At 36.5% G+C, this 26,973-nt stretch overlaps 1 long non-coding RNA gene across 3 annotated transcripts in view; it reads right to left on the minus strand.

Moving 5' to 3' along the window:
• Window positions 1–26,973, minus strand: part of LOC128316043 (uncharacterized) — a 62,657-nt gene that overhangs the window by 21,703 nt on the left and 13,981 nt on the right. For 2 of the 3 annotated variants that reach the window (XR_008299423.1, XR_008299425.1), the window contains 4 exons: window positions 25,248–25,423; window positions 21,345–21,420; window positions 13,837–13,925; window positions 4,454–9,269 (listed from right to left, as the gene is read on the minus strand). This is a non-coding gene — a long non-coding RNA (uncharacterized LOC128316043). Of the gene's footprint in view, window positions 1–4,453; window positions 9,270–13,836; window positions 13,926–21,344; window positions 21,421–25,247; window positions 25,424–26,973 lie in introns of those variants that run through there. The other variant, XR_008299424.1, reaches the window with a different exon arrangement.

Genomic DNA, 26,973 nt, shown 5'->3' on the forward strand with positions numbered 1-26,973 from the left:
ATATCACAGATGTCAAAAATAATAAGATACTTATTGGATCTTAAAAACAGTGTGCTCATAGGGTTTATTTCTTAAGTAAACACTTCTTAAATGTGTATAAAACATCCCACTCCGTAAGAATGAGGCACCCGTTACTCTATTTTATAGAAAAGGAAATAAAGGCCAGTTGCATGATTCCTACAGACCCCTACCATTGTAGTAGGGACATGAGAAATTCCTGCAATACTATCCAAAAGGTGATTTAACTGCTATTATTTTGTTCTCTTTCAGTGCAGGAATAGCATCAAGAAATCTGCACATTTCGATTCTTTATATGGAATGCAAAATTGTGGAAAGGAAAAACACTTCTCTCACCACCTCCCCTTTGGATTTTCTCCTGTGCTAACAGTAGGACAGGACTGCTGATTGCTGTTTACAGCTCCAGTGTGATCCTGGGCATCTCGAAGACAGGGCCTCCCTGAGTGGGAGATGTCGAGGGGTGATGGAACCCTCAGCGTTCTGGAACAGTGGACACAAGGAGGACTGGTCTGTCATGTTGGGCTTTCTTTCTGATTTGTAGCTGTGTAGTTGGAAGGCCCTCCTTACAATCAAGGGTCAGTCTTCTTCTACACAAGTACATGGCTATTTTTATGTTCACAAAGCACTCTCTTCAAAACTCGACCCTCATGGATGTAAATTTAAAAAATTTAAAAAATAAAGAAGTCCCGAGAACAAGTGAGATAGCTGTCCACTTGTAACTGAGATATTTTCATAACTCGTTCCTAAGAGATTCAGAGGAAATACTTTGATATTCTTGGTGCTGACTGAGGAGGGCTCCTTTTGTTCAAGATAGTGATGGTTCCCTGCCCTTTTGGAACGTCTGGCCTGATGATTAAAAAAATATTGGCCCAAACAAACAAAAATTCGACCTTCAAATATCCTTGAAGGTGGAAAGGCAAACAAATGTGCTATTGTTCACTTAGATGACATGAGGCACCTCCCAACATTTGTTCTAATCTGCTAATACCCCGTGGCAGGTGGACAGAGTCAAAAGAATTCCCATGAGAGCCATTTTCTTATTTGAACAAGATGGAAATGGTGCTGGAATAAGTTCAAATATCGTCTGTGACTGTAGCATATAAAGACATGCAAGAAATTTACAATACTGTGATGACTACCCTTGCAACTATTACTCTCTTAAAATTCACCCCTCTAGCCCATTCCCACAGCTTGTTAAGAAAATACATTGTGAAAAGGTCAACAGCATAGCTTTTCACAGTATAGCTAGTAATCCACATATGGTTAGCAATTCATTCAGAGTCCAATTTAAAAAGGCAAAACAAGTAAAAATGACACTGGGATTGTTTCATTCATGGTCAATCACACAATTCCTCAGTGTAGACACGATCGCCACCATGAGACACGCAAGTGCCACCAGGGGCAGTGGTGGAAGCCAAAGTCTCTATAAGATACAAGTCGATCACTTGCCAAAAATAATTTCTATGGAAGGGCGCTTGGGTGGCTCAGTCGGTTAGGTGTCTGACTTCCACTCAGGTCATGATCTCGTGGTCCATGAGGTCGAGCCCTGCGTCGGGCTCTGTGCTGACAGCTCAGGGCCTGGAATCTGCTTCAGATTCTGTGTGTGTCTCTCTCTCTTCCCCTACCCCACTGTGCTGTGTCTCTCTCTCAAAAAAAAAAAAAATCATTAAAAAAATAATAATTTCTATGGAAATTCACAAGAGAAAAATTCCTAGACAAGATGACTTCAAGAATAAAATAGTAGATCTGGTTTCTGAGTACAACTTAACAATGAACATATAAATAGAAAATGTACAAGTACTGCAGTACTGATGACATTTTAAGTTCTGGTAACTTGTACAGTGGTAGGCCAACAGACTCAACACAAATGTTCTACAATTTTAAAAAAACAATTAATTTTTGGAGAAGTAACTGATACCACTGTCTCAATAAAAATATTATCACAAAGGTAAGTAGACTAGTTTTGGCAGAGGAAAAAGTTAAATGAAGAAGCATAAAAATAAGACAAGTTATCTTAGTAAGTCTCTAGTTTCATGTAGATAGGTGATACATTTTAAAGACAATTCAGATAATATCTTAAAGATATTTCTATGCTAACAAATAGTTATTAAGTGCATGGTGTTATGCATTTGTAACTGTTTCAACCAAGAAGCAGTTGTAGTAAAAACATGAAAACATGGAACATGGTATTTCTGGTGTCTTAAAATACAGCCTTTATTATACAGCAAACATAATTATTTTAAACTTGATACTTTATTAAATCTTTATTATTTCTGTTCTATTGTTATGTTTTGAATGAAATGTACAAATTGGCCTGAGTAGTATAATACATCCTGTGGCAAAACAAGATGAATAGTGTTATAATACACGGAAGAATATTCCATAGTTACCAAGAAAGACTTCAAGTGGTCCTATTTAATGGGAAAAGGAAAGAAAACACAAAAGAGTCCTGACCATGGAGATAAAGATTTTCCTGACGTAGCAGTATTCCAGAGAATAAAACAAGGGAAAGCAGATAGAGTGATACCGGAGTTAGTAAAAAGAAAGTAACATTTGAAAACCAACTTAGGTTAAAAGAAACTGGTGGAAGTGTTGGTGGATATTTGGTTGGTTTTCTTCAGTAAAAAGAGATTTTTAATTATGCGAATAGGTGTAATGTATAAAATAGTCCATGTTGAGAATAAAATAGTATAATAAATGTGAGACCCTGTGATAAAAAAAGAACTATACAACTGCAAAGTATATTTGCATTCATTTTGCCTTCATCGAGATGCCCATCTTGCTGTCATTTATAATCGTCAGCATTAATGTGATGCTGTAGGGTATTGACAATAATAAATGCATATTTAGACAAATGTTTGCCATTGCTATTAAAGTCAATGTAAGTTTAACTGTTCTATTAGAATTCTTTAAAAAAAATTTTTTTTTAACATTTATTTATTTTTGAGAGACAGAGCACAAGTGGGGGAGGGGCCGAGAGAGAGGGAGACACAGAATCCGAAGCAGGCTCCAGGCTCTGAGCTGTCAGCACAGAGCCCGATGTGGGGTTTGAACCAGACTATAAGATCATGACCTGAGCCAAAGTCAGACGCTTAACAAACTGAGCCCCCCAGATGCCCCTTAGAATTCTTGAATAAGATATCCCTTCTTTGTATATGCTTGATAATGTGCTTAGTTTCACTTCTGCTGCAGAAGGTGTATTAATTTCAATTAGTCATTTTTTAAAAATTGTTTTTACTTGCTTCATAAAAATGAAAGTCTATGACCATAATTTTGGTAATTTTTATATTATTCTAGGGAGGTTACTGAGCATAATTTATTATATCCCTCTTTATCTCAGGAAAATCAATATGGGGTAATTATTCACTATAATAATCTATGCCTATAAATAGTGCTCCAGCTGAAGCAAAGGAACTAGTTCGCAGAGATGGTCATCTGGAAATTCAGAGTTAAAAATTCAGGTAACCAGTTAAATAAATCCCATTGTTTTTGTTTGTTTAATAGAGACACATTTCGAGCTCAGTCTCAATATCATTACATATTTTACCTCTTTGAGACTCTGTTATTTCTTCACCTTGCCACTTCTCCAAGAAATAACAAGTATAAGAAGGATATATATTAACGTATCTTACGTTTGTCTCTTGACTAAGCCCCCATCTTTTTTTTTTTTAATTTATGAAAACGTAGAGACTGTACTACCAAAATACACAATTTCAATACATTTACATGTGCTTCTACTTCCAGGTGAGAAATGAAACAGTATTGCTGAGAAAATTATTAGAAATATGAGCCACAATCTCAGTTGTGATTGCCTTAAAATCAATATCCTTTTATTTGAACAAATAGCAGCAAGAATCATTAAGATAGGACCCTAGCAATTCAGGATAAATTATAGCTCAATGGTGAAGTTGTTATATCATTTGAACAAATTGTTTCAACAACAATTGCATTTCTGCCTCTTGTATGTATAATAAGCATAATCATCCTTGCTGGATGCTGTGACTTTGAAGAACATGTTTTTTGTAAAAATGTTTCCAGATTCTTAGGTATCTAATATAAGAGAGGAAAGATACTGCTATAAAAGTATTATCTGTCAAGAGGAAAGTTTTCATCACATATATATGAGACCATGTCCTTATCCCCATGTGAGTAGCATTCTCATACAATTTCAGAGGAACACAGTACATGAAATCAAACCCAGAATGGCCTTAAAAAAAAAAAATAACAGGGCTCCTGGGTACCTCAGTCAGTTAAGCATCCAATTCTTGATTTTGGCTCAGGTCATGAAGTCACAGTTCCTGTGTTTGAGCCCCGGCATCAGGCTCTGTGCTGACAGTGGGGAGCCTGCTTGGGATTCTCTCTCTCCCTCTCTCTGCCTGCGCGCTCTCTCTCTCTCTCTCTCTCTCTCTCTCTCTCTCTCTCAAAATAAATAAAATAAACAACTTAAAGTTTATTTAAACAGCTAGCATGAGCAGGGAAGGAGCAGAGAGAGAGGGACAGAGAGAGGATACCAAGTAGGCTCTGTACCATCAGTGCAAAGCCCAAAGTGGGGCTCAAACCCACGAACCGTGAGATCATGACAATCCGAAACCAAAAGTCGGGCACTCAACCAACTGAGTCACCTAGATGTCCCAATAAAATAAACTTTAAAAATAATAATAATAATAATAATAATTATCATCATCATCATAAAGAGCTTGAGGAATAAAGCAGATGAGTTGATTTAAATGCCTGAATCCTGAGGACTCTATTCATTCCACATAGTATTCAAAACATGTTGATTCTATAAATTCCTTGGCTGATCTTGTTTTGAACTTCCCAAGTGAAAAACATAACCAAGAAACAAAATCCAATTTATTTGATTTATTTATTTTTTAATGTTTGTTTATTTTTGAGAGAGAGACAGAGTGCGAGTGGGGAATGACAGAGAGAGAGGGAGACACAGAATCCAAAGCAGACTCCAGGCTTTGAGCTGTCCACACAGAGCCTGACACAGTGCTCGAACTCACGAGTTGTAAGATCGTGACCTCAGCCGCAGTCGGATGCTTAACCGACTAAGCCACCCAGGCGCCCTACAAAACCCAAATTTAGAATGAGCTCTACTGAGAGCTGTAGTTGTGACAGGTCATGTTTGAACAATGGCCAGCTTCTGCCTGCCTATGCAGGCCACCCGGCTGCCCCTCACAGCCCCCTGTTGTTCCAGGGATGACATTCCATGGCTATCATCCACCATCTCTCCGCACCTACAGCCTATCAGACAAAACCCTCTGCTATTTCAGAGTAACAGAGTGCTTGCAAAGCCACGTAATTATCCTCCGTAGCTTCAATTTTCAAGAATTTGAGCACTAGCTAAAACAACCATTTACCTAACTGTTCTCATAAAAATTATTTTCAATGTTATTTCTAGTGGTTTCAACATTACAACATCTGCTATTTCTACTCTACAATGCACATCCTTTTCCATTAGCTCTAAGTCTACCTGAAATCTCAGCTAACAAGATCACCAATAAGGGGTACCCGGCTGGCTCAGTAGATAGAGCATGTGACTCTTGATCTCTCGGTCATGAGAAAAAAAGATCACCAATATATAACGAGCCATTCCTTTTCTTTGAATGTCCTTTAAGACAGACAAACCGCAATGAAGACACACAGCTGGCTAAAAGTGCATCATTGGGTGATTCAACCACAGGCAGCAACTGCTAAAAAAATACCAGAAGTTGAAAGGAAATTCTGCTCTCCAGACCCAGGAAGGTAAGAAGTATCTTCCAGTAGCATTAGGATTAGCAGATATTAAGCCTCAGGTCATTGCTAGAAGATATATTCCTTAGGGAGCTCATCCAAACTACCAGAATATCTTGGTCTTTCAGTTCTGCTTGGTGTATCTTCAAGAAAAGAAATTAAATATAGGGGAGACTGGGTGGCTCAGTTGGTTAAGCATCTGACTTTGATTTCAGATCAGGTCACAATCTCACGGTTCATGAGTTCGAGCCCCGCATCGGGCCTTTGCTGAGCGCTCAGATTCTGGAGCCTGATTCAGATTCTGTCTCCCGCTCTCTCTGCCCCTTCTCCACTCACACACTCTCTCTGTCTCTCTCTCAAAAATAAACATTAAAAAAAGTTAACTACAGTTTATGTTTGGAACTAAAAGAGATTTGTAGATTCACAATGTTTTCTCTGTGTCTAAAAATTTTAAGAGATAAATTTCCTTTTGTTCCAAAGATTATTATTCAAGTGTTTAACAATGTTAAGTCTTTTCAAACCATAAGATCTTCTTTTAAAAAGTGCAAATTCAATTTGTTAATATATCAGAGTATTTTTTGAATTAATTTTAAGTATAAAATAACTAGTGCTTTTTACTCTATGCCTTCAGTTATTCATGTAGCATTAATTTAAACTGTATGAGTAAGTCATTTCTACTTTCCATGTATTACAAACTGTCTTGCCCCTAACAGGCAATTTTATATCGCAGAGAATGAAAATTTCAATTTGCAACAAGTAGCTTTTTTCTCAGGTCGAATATCAAATACTGCTTATAAAGTGTGTAAGCAGGATTTCTTTTGGTAATGTTGGACTGTGCACGTTGACAATAATATTAGAAGGTGAGTAATGAATTTTCCTGATTTATGCATATTCTCTTAATATAGCTGGAAGATAAAACCAGTTGTATGAGTGGGGTTGTGAGACAGAGATTATCTAACATTTTAATTATCAATTGAAATTTCAATAGTCAAATATCAGTTGTGATAGTGGCTTTGCAACCATTTCCAAAAGTCAAACAACATCCTTGCCTGCAAGCCACCTTAGTGTCTTGAGTGGCCTGACATGCTAGCTTTTCCACTCTCCATTTATGGCACTGTGATGGTGGCTGCCTCCCCGCTGGGGGTCTAATTTACTGACATACTGAATATCAAATCAGAAAATACACAGACAAGCGACTCAGTATCACGAAGTTAGGAACACTATGGGGGTCTTTTCACCTTTCCAAAACCAAGCACTTTCTAACATATTCAACTCCCATTTTTCACTGAAGACAGGTAGAGTTCCAGCATTCACATCCTGTAAACCATTTGGCTCCATAAATCTTATAGTATTTCATAATGTACCATAAACCACACAGTTCAGAGGGTTCTAGTTCTGCAAGTATGGTTATTCTTCCCTCCTTCAAGTCTCCTGAAGAGGATGGGGAGGGAACTCACACATATTGATATGTTTGTGGGACTCCATTGGATACTTCATGAATTGATTCAGCAAATATTTATTGAGGTTCGACTATATACCATGCACTGTACTAAGCCCTAGGGATATAAGGGTGAACTAAATATGTATTTAATTCTTACAACAACCCTGTAAGGTAGATATTGTTAATTCACATATTACAAATACAATTGTACTATCCGAATATTTTTAACCCACAGAAAAATATTAATACTTTGATCCTTTTACTACATGTTTAAAAAGGAAATTTAGTAAGCATATCTCTTTCTATGATGGAAGCAATGAAAATTTCGATTTTTTCCCTATTGAAATCTGATAGTTTCCCTTTATTCTTAGATATTGATGGTGGGTATGTCTGTATAACTGTCTCTTGACAAACTCGTAAAAAGAAATCAGAACAATAAAAAAGACAACCCAAGTTAAAAAAAAATGGCAAAGGATGTGGATAAATATTTCTCTAAAAAGATATACAAATGGCCAACAAATACATGAACAGATTGTCAACATCATTAGTCATCAGGGAAATGAAAATCAAAACAACAAAAACATATGACTTATTCTTACCCATTAGGATAGCAGTATCCAAAAAGACAGACAATTAACAAGTATTGGCAAGAATGTGGAGAACTTAAAATCTTCATACATTGCTAGTATGAATGGAAAATGGTGTAGTTCCCGTGGGAAACAGTCTACTAGGTTCCTCAAATAGTTAAATATAGAGGGGTGCCTGGGTGGCTCAGTTGGTTGAGTGCCCAACTCTTGGTTTCGGCACAGGTCATGATCTCGTGGTTTGTGAGTTTGCACCCCACGTCAGGCTCCATGCTGACAGTGCAGAGCCTTCTTTGGGATTCTCTCTCTCCCTCTCTCTCTGCCCCTCTCCCACTCACTCTCTCTGTCTCTCTCTCTCAAAAATAAATAAATAAACTAAAAAAAAAATGTTAAACATAGAATTACCATACCACTTGTAGGTATATACAAGCACTCAAATAAATGCTTGTACATGAATATTCACAGCAGCACTATTTACAAGAGCCAAGAGATGGAGACAATCCAAATGTCCATCAATGGATGAATGCATAAACAAAATATGATATATCTATACAATGAAATTTAACTACAAAAAGGAATGAAGTACTAATACCTCCAGCAACACGGATGAACCTTGAAAACATTTTCCGAAGTGAAATAAGCCAGACACCACAGACCACGTATTCTATGATTCTGTTTATGTGAGATGTCCAGAATAGGCAGATCTATAGAGACAGAAAACAGATTAGTGGTTGCCAGGGACTCAGAGGAGAGGGACAGTGACAGCCAATGGGTAGGGGATTTCCTTTTGCAAGAATTAAAATGTTTCAGAACTAGACAGTGGTAGTGGTTGCACAACTCTGAATATACGAAAATCTACCAAACTGTGTGTTAAATATTATATGTTAAAGGGAGAGTTTTATGGTATGTTAATTTTATGTCACTTTAAAAAATTTTTGAAGTGAGCTAGACAGGGATGCCTGAGTGGCTCCATCAGTTAAGCGTCTGACTTCAGCTCAGGTCATGATCTCATGATTTGTGGGTTCGAGCCCTGTGGTAGGCTCTGTGCTGACAGCTCAGAGCCTGGAGCCTACTTCAAGTTCTGTCTCTCCCTCTCTCTCTACTTCAAAAATAAATAAGCATTTAAAAAAAAAGTGAGCTAGACAGATTATAGATAAAATCTTAAGAGTACAGTTCCTGTTCCTTTTCACCCCAAAACATATCAAACACCACTGGCCTCAGTGTAATAAGGACAGCAATAGCACATATAACTTCATGCTGCCTCAGTTTACTTTAGATATATTTCACAGTGAAGCTTGGAGTTCGGAGTTTTGAACAAAGGGACCCATGTATGGGGATTTGATTGTGTACCAACCTTGTGGTTTGAGCTTGGATTCCTTGGAAACAGCAGCTAGTATCATTTATGACATCTCCAGTGTAGGTACTTTACGGTTTTACTACCATTCCCACAGATATAAATGGGATTAGCTTCTTGAAAAAGGATTTCTCTTTGGAGACATGTAAAAATATTGATAAGAATAATTTTACTCAAGTCAGATGAAAAATACCTTGCAACTTCAGTTTACACACACACACACACACACACACACACACACACACGGTTTGTGTGTATGTATTTGTGTGTGTGTGCAATGGAGAGAATTAGAATTTCTCAAAGTTCCATTGGACTTAGAATGAGGTTTAGGCAAAATGTTAAGATGAATGTTCTTAATTCTTAGTAAATTTGGCATTATGCACAATCTGGCCTGTGTGAAGTGAATTTTAAAGGGAGTGATCTTTTCACATTTCTTCATTAGTAAATATCAAGTAATCTTTGACTTGTAAAAAGTTTTCTAGTCCCCAGGAGTAAGGAACTGGGTTGGAATGCATGGGTTCATTAATTGGGAATGACATAGATTAGGAGATAATTGGTTAGGACCCAGTAAATTCAACAGTTCTTCAAACAGGCTGCACTTTATGTTATCACAAACATCCCTGCCTTTGTGCCCTAGAATCCTTGGAATCATTCCTAGCTTTCTGCTTCAGACTTGGACCAGTTCAAGTGAAAGTTCAGAAATCTTATTGGTAAGTCTTGTCTTTTATTGATCCCAGCCCAAAACAGTGTTTGTAAGAATCAGACTTTTAAGAACAGAGTTGTAAGAATCTCCTATTAAGAAATTTGAAGTAAAGGGGTGTCTGGCTATCTCACTTGGTAGAGCACGCGACTCCTGATCTTGGGGTTGTGAGTTCAAGCTCCATGTTGGGCATAGAGATTACTTAAGAAAAAGAAAGAAACAAAGAAAGAAAGAAAGAAAGAAAGAAAGAAAGAAAGAAAGAAAGAAAGAAAAAAGAAAGAAGAAAGAAAGGAAAGAAGAAAGAAAGAAAGAAATTCACAGTGAAGTATAGCTGTCTCAGGAGATACATGTGATTTGAAATAAACTATCAATATAATTATTTGTCTTCTGAACGCAAAGTGAGATATTCCATTCTTTCCTTTCTCATATATCCAAAACAAAAAGTAAGAGAGAAATGGAATGCTTCTTTATAAACTTGTGGTCCTCTTTGAAGCTCGGTGGCTATATACTAAGAAGAATGTTAATTACAGAAAAAAAATAGATTCAGTAGTTACCTGTATAAACCCCTGGTCCCTTCCCTCCAACACTATTTTTAAAGGTTTTGTTGCATCTACTCATAATTATCAAAGATATTTCCATTGGTTATAAGGACTTGGGCAAATAAGATTCACATTTTCAGGAATCTTTAAAAGGACAGTATTTATCATTAGTTAGGTTCAGTGTAATACTGAATGTTAATACTTTCCTATTTGATTACCATTTAACATTTATTTATTCAACTGAGAAGATATAATATGCAAAAGTTGAATTTGGAAGGTAACTTTAAGAAGATGTGTGATAAGGGGCGCCTGGGTGGCGCAGTCAGTTAAGCGTCCGACTTCAGCCAGGTCACGATCTCGCGGTCCGTGAATTCGAGCCCCGTGTCAGGCTCTGGGCTGATGGCTCAGAGCCTGGATCCTGTTTCTGATTCTGTGTCTCCCTCTCTCTCTGCCCCTCCCCCGTTCATGCTCTGTCTCTCTCTGTCCCAAAAAATAAATAAACGTTGAAAAAAAAAATTAAAAAAAAAAAAGAAGATGTGTGATAAGACTTTAAAATAAGGTAATACTGAGTAATTTGGTAGATCCACGTATGACAGAAGTAAGCATAAAAAGAAACGATGCCGAATTTTAAAGGTATAGAGCCTCCTGAAGATAAAAGAGTAAGAAACAGGGTCAGTCTGAGTACAGTTACACTCGGTGACAAAAGAATGAAATAGATCTATGATTCTATTATTCCAAGACACTGTGATAATACAGAAAATAAGCTTATAAAGATTCTTAACACCCAAGGAAAAATGAACCATTCAAAGAAAGTAGAACAATTCTGAGCAATTGATAATTCTCCTATACTTTCCAAAGCCACTCAGAGAAACCAAATAGGCCACAACTCAAATGACTACTCAGAACACGATGTGTCGGAGGGCTGCTTTCAGTTTTGCCAGGTTTCCAAATCTTTCTTTTTTTTTTTTTTTTTAATGTTTATTTATTTTTCAGAGAGAGAATGAGCTCACAAGAGCCTGGAGGCAGGAGGGGCAGGGGAGGGGCAGAGAGAGAGAGAGAGAGAGAGAGATAAGCAGAGGATCTGAAGCCAGCTCTGTACGGACAGCAGAGAGCCCAATGGGGGGCTTGAACTCCCATGAGATAATGATCTGAGCCAAAGTAAAAGTTGGACGCTCAAGTGACGGAGCCACCCAAGCACCCCTCAAAAACTTCTTAATGTCCTAAGTTATTAACCCTGGGGAAAAGCTGTGGAAGTGGTGGTAGTTCTCAGGATGATACCCATTGTGATATTTATGGTATGAATTAGCAAATGCAAGGCACAAGTACGGTATCACCCTCACCATGGCCAGCATTTCTACTTGATCATGCTGCTATGTCCCAGATTTGTCCTCTGGATGCTTTTCAGAGCAGTCCTACAGGCAGCACTAATTTTCATTTGGATCTGCCTCAAGAGAACAAGCTCATTCACCATAGGCTGCTTAAGGGTGCCCAGAGGCTGGAGGCCAGGGAGTGACTCATTAAGCAAGCGCCAGTAGGAGCAGAGGAAGGAGGAGTCCTGGGGTCATAAAGAACAGAGTTTACTTGATCTCATGGCCCTCCTCCTTCCATAAGTATACCCACCGATGCCATATGTGGCTTGCACAAAAATGTAAGTGGTGTTATTTTTTAAAAAGCACACTAGACTTGAAGTCCAGAGGCAGAAGGCTATTCCTGCTTCACCTCAATGAACCACTCTGGTTTGCCTGGCACTGTTTTTAGAGCTTTTATATGTATTTATGATATGCTTACATGAGTGTGCACTTTTGCTAACAAAACAATTTATTGTTATTTTGAAAATTCAACCATTAGTAAAATATATAATGGAGAGAATAAGTAAAGATCCTCCATAATGGTTCTGCTAGAGAAATAATCACTTTTAGTGGTTTTGTGTCCATTCCTCAATATTTTTTCATGCATATTTAGTTTAGTCTTTTTAACAATTGTATACTAGTCTACTCTCTAAATGTATCATATTTTATTTAATCAGCCCTTTTACTAATTGGCTTTTGAGTTGGGGATAGTGTTATTCCATTACAAATAGCACCGCAGTGAACAACCTAGGATGTATGCTTTTGGGTACTTGTACAAAAATTGCTTTGGGGGAAATCTCTAGAAGTGAAATTGCAGGATTAGAGAGTATGCACATTTAAAATGTTAATAAAAATTGTTAAATCAACCTCCAAATTTATCAATTTATACTCTCACCCACAGTATATTAGACTGCCTGTTTCTGGTTTGTGCTCTAAGGAACACAAAACAATGAGGGAAAATTGTTTAATATTAGGCTCATATAGTCTTAAGCCACAGTAATTAATAGAAAAACATCTGTCCAAAGGAAGTAATATTTCAGTCGCCTGCTGTGAATGCAAATATTACAAAATGCCTTCTTGGAGATTCAATTGATTTCTGAGATTCCTCTGTATTATCAGAATGGAAAAACAGAACAGTACTTACATGGTTTCACATTAAGGGAGTGAGATAAAAGGAGAAAGTCAAAACATTATTATTATTATTATTATTAGGTTCATCTTCTGTTCTGACACTTTGTCTCAAGATCAAGACAGTATATTATTGAGAATAACATAATGTAAAAAATTGGGTTCCTAAAAGTGACAATGTATTTTCTTCACCAAATACCTGTGTTTGGGAAAACGAATTAAATAATAGATTTGGGTGGGAAAAAAATACATGCTTTTTAAAAATCACTTCTTGTTTAGTTTAAACACAATACTGCCTAGCCTTATGCTATTTGTATATTAAATAGTGAGAAAATGTAGCTTAATGGACAATATTTGCAGATGTTATCTCATTTGATCCTTATTACAACCCTATGAAGTAAGTACCGTTTTATAGACTCAATACATAATTTTTTCCCCTGATACAACATTTTAAGCACAGCCACCATTATAGGTGCTTTAGACAGGATTTATCAGGTTGGAAAGCACCTTATAGCTCATCTTCTTCCTTTGAGTCATTTCTCCCTCAGAAGAGGATACTGAGTGATTACACCTGTACTTCTCCTACCGTGGGTACTGTGAGGATTAAACATTAGCACAAAAATAGGACATGTAATCTGCTCTGGATTTACTTGAAAATGAAGTGGAGAATTTTAAACATGGTGGTAGATCCTTTCAACTAGGGTGAGCCGAGGAGGCTGGAATCCTGCTTACGGGACGGCTTGCTTCACTTCCTCCTTAACGTCCCTGTGGGCAGAATGTGGCTCTGCAACTCTAGTTTTCTTGACACAGAGGGTCGCAACAAGCCCTAAACAAGCAGCAGGAATAGGTCACTGGTGCTCATGGATAAGCCATCATGAAGACAATTTACCTCATTGATAAATTACTGTTGGACAATTGATAGATGACATTATAATGTGAGAGTAAAGGAGAAGAAAGTCCTAATCCACAGTAAAACCAAATTACCTTTGGCAGGGAAGATCCATGTAGAAAAAGAAACATGCAAATCTTCATAGATACATGCCGGGCACAACATGGGCAATAACTTCTGAGTTCTGTAGACGAAATAATGGCATCACCGAAGACAAAAGAAGAGAAGAGAGAAATTGATGTAAATGCACAAAGGGGGACTGACCTTTGTTTCACTTCAATACAAAGGTATATTGGGTTTGTATTGAAATATCAAATCCGTACCCTAGTATATTCGTTTCAACGGTATTGCCCTTAGAGCACAGTGAGAAAGTCTCAGAACGTGTGCAGGAGGAGGGTCATAATGAAGCATCCTTGAATCAATTTGGTCAAAAGTAATGAGAGAGATGGAGAGGTAGTTGAGTGGTTTAAGCAGCAAAACTTAAAGGAAAGGACATCAGGTATCGCTGGTGTAATCTTTGGTATATAATGCATTTACAAATTAGAATTCATCTGCAGCTGCCATTCTTCCTCCATTTGAACAGTCATAGTTTATTTATTTACTTGTTTACTTGCTTGTTTGAACAGTCATAGTTTATTAACTTCAATACCTGAACAAAATATTGAGTGTCTGGCCATGCTTTTACCAGAGAAAAGATTCCCCATGAGAGGGAACATTTCAGAAATGAACTTCTCGGGGGCGCCCAGGTGGCTCAGTCAGTTAAGCGCTAGACTCTTGATCTCAGCTCAAGTCTTGATCTCAGGGCTGTGAGTTCAAGCCTTGCATTGGGCTCCATGCTGGGCATGAAGCCTACTTAAAAAAAAAAAGAAAGAAAAAGAAAAGAAAGAAAAAAAGAAATGAATATCTGGGCTTTTAGTTTCAGAATATCCTCCTTTTCAGAGCCTATAATTGCTTTCTGTCAAACTGGGAAGTTAATCTGGAATGTTCTCAGGATGCCCAAGTTCTCGCAAGCTTTATACCTAAAGCAGATTCACAGCTATGCAGAGAACAACCTTTGAAGTCACCATGCCTTGCTAGTGTCTCAGGTTCTGCTTTGATCTTTAGGAACCATTTTTCCTAGGAAACTTTCTTGCAATTGTATTTTCTGTCACCACGTATTTTTATTCTATAATGTCCATATTTCTTACTAACCAAGGGTGTTGTTTTTGGTGATATAAAGATAAGAGAAACAATATCACAGAAGCTATGTGATTTCTTTTAAATGCTCATTGTAACTGATTTTGATTAAAGTAATTAATTTTTTTTTATTTTTACCTTCTGGCATTTGAACAGGAAAAGTGGAGTCACTTGTTTGTAAACATTATGTAAAATGAGAAAGAGGCAGAAAAGGTTCAATTTCTTGATGAGTTTTATCCTTTTATTTGTTACAGGTTGGGTTTGGGGAAGCTTTGCATTAAAATATCTAACAACTATTTAATAGATGTTTAATATTTAATAAAATAATAATTATATTGCATATGCTGCTATATTTTTAAAATGTGATGACAAAAGAGAAGAGTCAAGAGGAAAAAAGAAAGGAAGGGAGAAAAGGGGGAAATTTAAACAAGGGAAAATGGAAGTAAAAGGGAAAAGAACCAAAATCAAGGAAGAACATGAAAGAAAAAGGAAAGAGAGAAGTAGATAAAAAACAAAGAGAAGCAAAAAGGGAAAAGGGGTAAACATGAAAACATGAAGCAATTAATTCTCTCCAAATCTTGCTATAGTTGTTGCTATTACTTCAAAAAATATATACTTCTTTAAATAAATGTTCTTATTATCTGAGCACACACAATACTAAGAAATAGTGACCCTGAATGCTTTTCTTTCCTATTATTATATTTTAAGGAGAAAAGGCTTTTGAAAGTGATCTTTATTTCACAATGTTCTTGAATGCAAGGATAGGCAGTGTGGTTATTACTTCTTAGTTATGGTTAAAAAAAAAGCATTTTGTAGATTTTCCTATGCTGATATTTACTGTTAAGTTGTTCATATATTTGTTTATTCTAAAAGTGAATTGAATAGATGAAGGGGTACTTTATTTCCCACCAAAGGAAGGTGCTAAAAAATGTTGGATAAATGAATAAACTGTAGATTCGTGTCTACAAAAGCTATTTCTATCTTAAAGTCAAATTATACTCTGCAACAAAGAGCACACTGCATACACTGTATGTTAGCCAATTTGACAATAAATTATATTTTTTAAAAAAAAGCACAAATTACACTCTGCAAAACTGACATCCAATTCTTCCAGAGGGCAATGAATACTTTTGGGACTAGAATTTAAAACCGTTGCATTAAGACAATGTATGATAATCAAAAGTCCCTGATCTTGATAACAAATATTTTTAGTGCAGTTTTTGTTTCGAATGCAGCTTTACTACCAGGACCGCCTTGTGATTATAAATGCTATGTTGTCAGTTAGAACTCAGCCTACTGCATTCAGTCCTGCCTATCTGGGCATTAGCTTTTTGGGCTGCCACGTACCTTGAGTGTACACATTGCCTACAATGTGTACAGACAGATGCATGGTGTCTGGCACAGCACATAAAATATCTTTAAAACAAGCCTCAGCACTGGAATTTGGATCTGAATTTAAGTTGCTTTTTCAAATTTTCTTCCTTATAAGATGGCAGTCTTTTGAATATCAGCCAGCTACTTGCAACACGGGGCACTCAGGCTAACCCATTTCAGGTTTATAAAGGTTTGGTCTTCTTGTTCCTACCTATGTGTTGGCATGCTGCAGTTATGTTGGAGCAGCAGAAGTAGCCGGGGATCAAGCCAATTGGCTACATGACATTGAAAGTCAATTGCTGAGGAAGATGAAGCCAAGTATAGCCTTCTCTGTAAAGAACAGCCAAGAAGATTCTAAAGGTATTTGAGGATCGTAAGAGAAACAGCCCCAGACAGGAATACTACTAGTCTTGGGGGATGGCTGATAATTTATACATACCCAGCTCCTCTTCTCCCTGGGGCAGAAAACAGGACATTTTGAAATGTGCAACACCTCTGCACAATATACAATGGTACCTTTCATCTATTTCTTGTGACTTTTATTTGCTATTGTTGTTGGATCCCCTACATAATTGTAAGCATATCGCAGGCAAGCACAATGGTAAACAGTGGGTGGACACTTCCTCTGCAGATGCAGACAATATCTGCCTGGCTGGCACTGCTTAATTCAGCCATTAACCCACTTTTATATACTCTTTTGAGCAAAAGGTACAGAAAACCTCTTAAGAACTTAAAGGAGAAGACGTTTTTCAAATTTCACTTCCTGGTTGAAGATATTTTGGTGAGTCGTTCTGAAAATGCTAAGGAAAAATCAGAAAGAAAGGCCTTCCAAAGAGTCACAAACAACCCTGGGGCCTCTTTTAGAGTAAGCAACATGTGTGACCTTTGTCAGGTGCAATACTGCAACTCATAAAGCAACCCAGTCAGATAAAGAAATATATGGGTATATTTCAAGCAATCTTCTGGTGGGGTGGGGAGAGCCTCTGGATTATGGAAATTTTCAAATCACAAGCAAGCAGGCCTTTTGTGCCCCAGGTGGAGAGGGTGTGAAGGTGAGCGCATGTACCCTAACCCACTGTCTTTGGAAGTCTGGTGTTTGCTGCCTGACCTCTCTGAGGCAGCTGCAATTATTTCCTCTCTGGTTTTCCTGCCTCCATTAGTTTCTCCCCCTAATTACTTTTCCACAAAACTACAGCATAATCTCCCTAAGACACCAATGACTGAAAGCTTCAGTCATTGACCATTCCCTGGAGAATATGGGCATAAGACCCTCTCCCACAGTTTTCTTAGTTGAGACATGCTCTCAAAAAACTGGACAAAGTACTTGAAGTTTCTAGACATGCCCTGTACTGACAAGTCTTTACTCATTTCTCTTCTCCTAGGATACCTACCCTTCACCAACTGCCCTCCCTTTTTCTCCTCTGTTGGAATATTATCCATTGTTATGAATGAAAATGTATCCCCTCTCTTCCCCTCTCAAAGACATGTTGAAGTCCCAACTCCCGTACCATGAATGTAATCTTATTTGGAAATAGGGTCTTTGCAGATGATCAGGTTCAGTTAAGATGAGGTCATTTAGGGTGGGTCCTAATCCAATATGACCGGTGACCCTATGCTAAGGATTGCCAGCCCCCACCAGAAGCTGGGCAGCAGCAAGGAAGGATTCTACCCTGGGTTTCAGGGGCAGCATGGCCCTACCAATACCTTAACTTTGGATGTCTAGCCTCCAGAACGGTGAGATAGTACATTTCTGCTGTTTTAAGCCACCAGTTTGTGGTACTTTGTTACAGCAGCCCTGGGAGACTAATACATTCGTCCTTCAAGGCCCAGTTCATATGGCACCTACTCCATTAAACCTTCCCTGACTCCAATCTGTTTAAAGTAATCTCTTGCACTTCCTACAGCCTCATAATATTATTTTAAGAGCACAGCTTTTTGTTTTCATTTTCTGTATTAAATTGTGAGCTTCCTGAGCTAGGCTTTTATCCATTTAATCTTTTTGTCCCCGTGGAGGGTATGGCTCTGCATTTGGAAAGCTTCCCTTAAGTGTTTATTGAACTAAGTGGAACGGAATCTGTTTTTCAAGACTCCAATGACAAACAACTTCTTCTTAGAAGAAACTAATTTTAGATAATGTTTTAGTATCATCTGTTAACTCATTAACCATTTCTGGAAGAGCTCTTAGAAAAAAAATGCAATGAAAAATGAGGAATGAACAGCAACAGGCAATTCTCAGAGTAAGGTATAACAAAATGCAGAAAGAGATCACATTACTCAAAATTAAAGCAATGGCAATTATAACAAGTTACCATTTTCCACCTATAAATAACTGTTGGCATTGATTTAATAAAACTGGCATTCTCATTCAAGATGGTGAGGATGTAAATTAGTAAAACTTCTTTAGAGAGTAATCTGAAAAATGCCTATCAATGTTTTCAATGCACATGTCTTTGACCTAACAATTGTGCTTCCAGCAATTTCTCCTCTGGAACGCTCACACAACTGCTCAAATATAAATGAGCAACTCTATTCAAGGCAGCATTGTTTGAAATAGCTAAAACAAATTTTGGAAACTGTTGATGAACAGAGGACTAACTGAACAAATTAGGATTCATCCTAAAATGGAATATTTTGCAGTCCATAGAAAAAATGGAATAGAACTACATGAGCTAATAGGAAATGATCTCTAACACATATTATCAAGAGAAAGCAAATAAAAATATACGATGTTGGGGCGCCTGGGTGGCTCAGTCGGTTAAGCGGCCGACTTCGGCTCAGGTCATGATTTCACGGTCCGTGAGTTCGGGCCCCTCGTCGGGCTCTGTGCTGACAGCTCAGAGCCTGGAGCCTGTTTCAGATTCTGTGTCTCCCTCTCTCTGACCCTCCCCTGTTCATGCTCTGTCTCTCCGTTTCAAAAATAAATAAAACGTTAAAAAAATTAAAAAAATATGTACAATGCTATATTTGGTATGCTTCTGTTTGGAAGAAGAAAGTATACATACATATATATGATTATGTATCATATGGTGATTTCATAATGATATACAAGAAACCACTGATTGTGATGGTCATTGGAAGGAAGACAGAAAGTCTCAGGTAAGAGGAAGATTATTTTTTACTCTGTACTTTCTTTTGTACTATTGGAGATTTTAATGTATAACATATAATTGTATAATTATAGCTGTAAAATGTATAATTATTCAATTTAAAATTTATTTTTTATGTTTATTAATTTTCTTATTTTGAGAGAGAGAGAGCACAGGAGTGGCAGAGAGACAGGGAGAGAGAGAATTCCAAGCAGCTCCACACCCTCAGTGAAGAGCCTGATGAAGGGCTTGAAATTATGAAATCATGAGATCATGACCTGAGCCAAAATCAAGAGTCAGACACTTAACTGACTGAGTTACCCAGGTGCCCCTCAATTTAAAATTTAATAAAGAAAGTTTTCATAGATACTAGTATTCAGCATGTGCATAAAATATTATTTGATAATATCAATGTCTATTAGATTTATTTTGCTTATTGCAATAAATAAATGATTCATCTAACATGATTTGATTAAATATAATTTTATACCTGTTAAAATTTGTAATTTGCAGATTCACTTAAGTACATTTTGGAAATCAGACATTTTAAAAAGTTTCCCAATTTTATTACAAAAGCAATACATGATCACTGAAGAATAATTAGAAAATAAAGACAAAAATACATAAATATCCTTATTTCCATCATCCAGAGATTATCAAGTAATAATCTGATGAGTATCTTTCCAGAATTTATTTTATGCTAAAATATGTATACATAGAAAGGACTTGTACATAATTATAATTTTTCACTGATAATATATTATTAATTTATTTCCATGTTTATATTTTAGAATGGAAGAAACCTTAAAATTAACTTAAAACAGAATAAACAAAAAACAGCATTTGCACAAACCACCATACGTATATTGCCCTCCTCCTTTGCATGTCCATGACAGATATGCTGACTCATCATGATCATGGCACGTTCTGGTAGAGTTGAGACACAGCCTTTCGTCTTCCTCAACAAAGTGTTACACAAAACCACAACCAAAAGACTAAAGGTTAAAGTCAGGCAAGCTGATTATTTTTGACTAATCTAAGCCAATAATAAGGAGTCAAGTGATTTCCTGACCAAAGCCACACAACAGCAATAGGATTCAAGGTTAGGAACTTGCTAAAATATTATATTGTCATAAATTTAAAATAGCATTTTATGGACTATGCTTCACAATAGTAATTTTTAAACACTGAAATTAAAGGGATAAATGAAGTTTGGGGCAAAAGTATGTAATAATTAAGTGTACCTAAATTTCTATTTATTCTTTGTGTTTAATCCATATTTATACAGTGTGGCAATTTCACTGCTACTGTGGCACCCTGTCCTGAGAACACAGCTGCTCCTCTACTTGGTATTCTGCAGATTAAGACTTTTCAAATGTTTAGCAGATTAACACTGTTATACAAAAAACTAAAAGGCCCTTCCAAACTCTTTGTTTATTAAAGCCATCTAGGATTCGGAGATTCCCTGAAGCTCATGGTGTGCATTTTAGAAATCTGACAGAGAGGAATGTCACCTCTACCGGGCTCTGGGAGAAGAAAACCATCTGTGCGTGATTCATATCTTTGGATTCCTGAATTCTCAAGGCAGGTAGTAGCCTGTGGCCTTCACCATGTGATATGTAGTGGTATCTTAAACAGCCCAGGTTCACATACTATATGAGCACATCACTGCATTAGCAATATATTGTACCCTGAAGCACACATTGTAGGACCACACTCTACCAATACAAGATGATAAATACTGCCCATTGAGTCATCAATACTTAACAAATGTTTAATGAGCATTTATCTTGTGCCAAGCATTGTGTTAGGTTCTGAGGCTACAAAGATTGGGCAGACACAGTCCCTGACCTGAAAGAGCTTGCAATAAAACAGGGGGAACAGACATAAACAATTTTTTCTTACACTTTGAGGTTTTTCTATTGTTTATACTTATTTCATGGATAAAGAAACAAGAGGTGGGGCACCTGGGTGGCTCAGTCAGTTAAGCTTCCGACTCTTGATCTCAAGGTTGTGAGTTCAAGCTCTGCATTGGGCTCCCCACTGGGCAAAACATAAGAAATGAGAAACAAACAAAAAGAAATGAGAAACAAAAAAACAAAGAAATGAGGCAATATTTATAATAATAATCTATTTTTTCTTTCCTAAATATTTTAACAAATAAACGTAGGAAACACCAAGTTACAGAACAGTGTGCTTTGTTATTATATTCATAACATATATTATTTTATTTGTTGTTATGTTATTTATTTATTATTATTTACCTTATTTATATATACTAGATAGACAAAAGATAGACCTGTTAACATTGGTTATTTCAGAAGACCAGTATTGTCTGCGATGGGTGAAGTGGGAAACTGTCATATTTATTCTTTATCTGCCATTGTTGTTGGCTTTTTAAGTGAAAATATATTATTTGATAATTTTAAATAATAAAAGATATCTCTAAATAATTTCCATAATTTTAAGAATAGTGGTATATTTTCTTATGATCCTTTTATATCATAAAGCAAGTTTTTAAAGAGGTTTAGCTAATTCCAAAACTTACGAATTTGAGTGTTGTTTTTTTTTTTTCTTATAAATCAAAGCAAGTCTGCCCTGCTCCCAACATGTGGTGATTAAAATTTTTCTACAGGACCAAATAGGTGTTAGAAGTAAAAGGGTTTGCATATATTTTTATTAATTCTGTAAAAAGAGTTTTCTCATACTGGAAGGACCATCTTCAGTCCTACACTTTCTTTGTAGACCTTGTCCTAATCCACGCATCCTCTTGAGGTCAACAGGAGCCTATGTCATCTCCAAAAGGCATACAACTAGGTGAAAAAATTGCAATTCCATCTGACAGTAAGGACATGCTAAGAACAAAAGCTCAATAGAATCACACAAAATATTACAGCACTGTCCTTCCTACCACACTCTCCTTGTAATCCATGTTGTTACAGGCCAATATTAGGTACACTAAACCCTCAATATAAATAGGATACTGGAACAAAGAAAGCAATCCAAGATTTTATAATAATGATGATGATGATAATACTACAGTATTCCTTGCATGCAAAAATACTTTGGATGGACAATAAAACAGCTACAAGGTAGCTAAAAATGTTGAAAATATTCAGTGTAGAAAGAAAAACACAAAAATTAAAAAAATGTTTTACCTTTATAATAGAAACAATACTGACATACAAGGCACTGGGCATCCCATAGTGACAGCATCTGGACAGGTGACTGTATTGCCCTCATTCTCCCAACTTTTCAGATAGTCTTTTGTTTTTGTTTTGTTTTTGTATCTTTTTATTATGTATCTTTTTATGTATATTTTTATTATTTGCTTTTGTATCTTATTATTTGTATCTTTTTATTATAAGCAAACTGGTAAGATATATGTTACATAAAATTTGCCATAAAGTATATAATTCAGGTGGTATCTGTGTGGCTCGGTCGGTTAAGCATCCAACTTCAGCTCAGGTCATGATCTCACAGTTCGTGGGTTCGAGCCTGGCGTCCAGCTCTGTGCTGACAGCTCAGGAGCCTGGAGCGTGCTTTGGATTCTGTGTCTCCTTCTCTCACTGCCACTCACCTGCTCATGCGCTCTCTGTCTCTCTCAAAAATGAATAAACATTAAAAAAAATTTTTTTTAATAAAAAAAGAAACTATACTCATTAAACAAGAATTCCCTAGTCTCCCTTCCCAACAGCCTGTGGTAACTTCTAATCTACTTTCCATCCCTATGAATTTGGCTGTTTTAAGTATCTCATGTATAGGTGGAATTATGTAATATTCGTCCTTTTGTGTCTGGCATATTTCACTTAGCATGATTTTTTTTTAAATTCATTCATATCGTAGCATGTATTAGAACCTTATTCTTTTTCAATGCTGAATAATAGTTCATTGCATATGACACTTTGTTTATCCATTCACCTGTTAATGGACATTAGGCTTGTTTCTACCTTTAGGCTATTGTGAATAACACTGCTATAAATTTTTATACCACTTGGCTAGGTGGCTGTTTCCTGCTACTTCATTCTGAAGGCACAGGACTTTGATCAGAGCAGACATTAACTTCTGAATAGTTTTTGTTTCTGCCATGAGTGTAGTGGGGCACTAAGGAACCCACAAATTCAGATTTATTTTATCATTATCATTATTTTATTATTATTATTATTATTATTATTATTATTAATTATTGAGAGAGAGAGAGAGAGAGAGAGCATGAACAGGGAAAGTGGGAGAGGGAGACAGGAGAGAATCCCAACCAGGCTCCACACTAAGTGTGGAGCTGGATGCAGGGCTTGATCCCACGACCCTGGGATCATGACCTAAGCCAAAACCAAGGGTCAGACCCTCAACCAACTGAGCCACCCAAACACCCCAGATTTTGACAAATGACATCAACAAACAGTGAAAGACAAGACTCTGAAGCTAAAAGAATTTCTTCCTTTCATTAGCATATTTGAAGAAAGAATGTATCAACAATTGGAAATGGCTTATATAAAGGTATAGAAAAAGCAGAAGGTGAAGATGCAATTTGAAGCTGGAGAACCCTGATAAGCAAACCGTAAATTATAAGTCTGTGGAATAGATACATTTATTGTGGAGACAGATGCAGCTATTTATTACAGTATGATAACATATTTAACTAAATAAACAAAAATACCAATGTATACCATAAGAAACAAAAAGTCTTTTCTCATAATCTACTTGATGATCATACCCTGTCACATGCTCTATAGCTCTCAGGACTTTTTACTCAGAGTTTTTAACTTGATAATTAGTTGTGCAATTATTTGTTTACTCTTTCTCTCCCTTAAGCTCAATGAGGATGGGGATTGTGTTTATCTTTTGCACAGTGCTAGCTGCATTTATAATCAGTCTCTTACAATCTTGGTTGGTCTAATCTTCTCAGCCCAGAACTTGGAAATTAAATGCCAGAACTTGAAAAGTTAAAGCTATAACTTTAAGTAATTCACCAAGATAAACTTATAATAAAGTCAGCCAGGCAATTTTCCCTAAAGAAATCTTCCCAGCCCACTGGGCACCCTCTCAAACCACAACAGCACTCACAATTGCTCAAGCACCACAGGGATACGATAGAAATTTTCATTGATATTTCAAAATGACCTCTGTAGAAATGTGCACAAGCACTTAAATTACTGTGATTATTTCTTCCTAGCAAGATATTGTCAGAGTTTAACCACTCTATCCAAAGTGGAAACTAAAATATAGATGGAATACTACAAAGCAAAAGTACAGCATTGTTAATAATTTTTTTAATGACTCATTTAACTATCTACTCTATATTTCAAACAACTTAGAAACCATGATAAAGGACATGAAAAATTCACTCAAAGAACAAAAAGAATCACAGAGAATCCTTTACCTGTGCTCAGAACATAGCAATGGCAGTGACAAGAATAGAACTCATATATCTCGGGTTTCCAATTTCAGCGTTGCCTGAAGAGAAACTAGTTTCTGAATATGAAAGTGACCTGACCGAACCATCTTGTACCACAAGTCATGTTGTATATGACAGAAATAAGCCTCTGCTTATTTCCTTCTAGAAGGTGTTGCTTGTCTCATTTGCCTTCTCAGGAAACCTGTATCCTAACTCCACCATTTGAAGCATACTCATTAGTTCGGATTCTGTGAGTAACAGCACTGGACCTTAAGGGTCTCTTTAATAAAGAGTTTTATGGGCATTAAACAAATGACTTTAGAATAACTAACCATTTCTCACAGTGGAGGAAGAAGCAGATATGGTTTCTACGTGGCTAATGTGAACAAAACTTTTACAGCATTTAGTAAATTGCTATTGTTAATTTCTGAGTCCTTCTCCCTAGGAACTATAGAAAACCCTTAGCCAAACTTACCTTGAAAAATGGTCATAACTGGGGTGCCTGGCTAGCTCAGTTGGTTAAGATCTGACTCTTGATTTCAGCTCAGGTCATGATCTCATGGTTCATGAGTTCGAGCCTCATGTCAAGCTCTCTTTGTCTCTCTCACCTTCTCTTTCTGCCTCTCCCCAGCTTGTGCTCTCTCTCTCTCTCTCTAAAAATAAATCATTAAACTCAAAAACAAAAAGAAAACTTGCTATAATCTCAAGTTTTTTTTTCTTGTTGGTTCAGTATATCAAATAGGGTTCCTGCCTGTTTCATTTTTTAATATCTGGGTTCTTATTTCCATTAGAGATTTTCCTAGGCTCCCTCGCATAATAGAAATTATTAAATAAAGCTTACTTTGCACCAGACATTGCTCCAAGTATTTATATATTCATTTAATATACAAAATAAACTTCATGAGATGTGAATGATTATAACTGCACTATACATATAAGGAAAATAAGGCACAGAGAGGTTAAGAATTTGCCCAAAGTCACACAGCTAGTATGTGGCAGAAACTGAGGATTCATTCTCCATGTGATTAACTACTATGTTATGTTGCTTGTCTAAGTACCAGGTACTTGATCACAGAATTCTCTGGGCTTGCTCCCACCAGTATGCTCAGAAAAACACCTATTTCTCTCTCTCTCTCTCTCTCTCTCTCTCTCTCTCTCTCTCTCTCTCCTGTTTGACACTCTAAACTCCAAATTAGTTTAAGGGTATGGGAAGTATGACCACACAGACACTATCTCTGTGCTTGCTTTGTAGATGAAATCAAGATCTGTGAGAATTTGCACATACAAAGGTGCATGTAATTGTCTTAAACATTTCATTTCCTCATGCTCTTAATTTTTAGGGCCTAGTCAATCAAGATTATAGTCTTATTCAAGAGTCAGGAAATTAAAGTATGTAAAAAAACATACATGTTTGCTTATCTAATCATTAGAACATGCTCTTCCTTTAGCATTTCATTAATTTTTTTATTAAAAAATTTTTATTTTAAAAGAAAAATCTCTTTCATGGAGATTTAATGGATCACATATTCCTAGTCAGAAAAAAATGAAATGATTTCCATTTTGAAATATATATTCCAGGAGAAAAAAAAATTATTTTTGGTGTCACTTCTATAGTAGATCAACTTCCTTGCTTTTCTATAAACTGAAACCAGGCAATATGTAGTGGTCAATGGAAAGTAGATTCACTTCTTTTGAGGATTAAAAAACATAACTCAAACTCATGCAAAATTCATTGTATTGATGTTGGCACTAAATTTTCTTGCAAAGTCACTCTTCTATCACTGTTAATAAAAAGATAACACATATTGACAAGATTTTAAACGTCTATTGAAAAAATTACAGTTGATTAAAAATACTGAATTATTTTTTATCTGATACAAACATATTTATTGTTGTGCAATATTGCCCTCTTGTGTTTTCTCTAGTTAAGTCATTATTATTTTTATCAATTTAATATTCAGCTTTTAACTTTTCCATCTAAAATTAACTCACTCAATGACATGGGTGGGTCTAGAGAGTATTATGCAAAGCAAAATAAGTCATTCAGAGAAAGACAAATACCATATGATTTCACTCATACGTGGAATTTAAGAAACAAAACAGATGAACATAGGGGAAAGAAAACTATAGAGAACAAACTGAGGGTTGCTGGAGGGGTTGCTGGAGGTGGATGGGGTAATGGGCTAAATGATTGATGGGTA

The sequence above is a fragment of the Acinonyx jubatus genome, chromosome B3, assembly GCF_027475565.1.
Source record: "Acinonyx jubatus isolate Ajub_Pintada_27869175 chromosome B3, VMU_Ajub_asm_v1.0, whole genome shotgun sequence".
NCBI lineage: Eukaryota > Metazoa > Chordata > Mammalia > Carnivora > Felidae > Acinonyx > Acinonyx jubatus.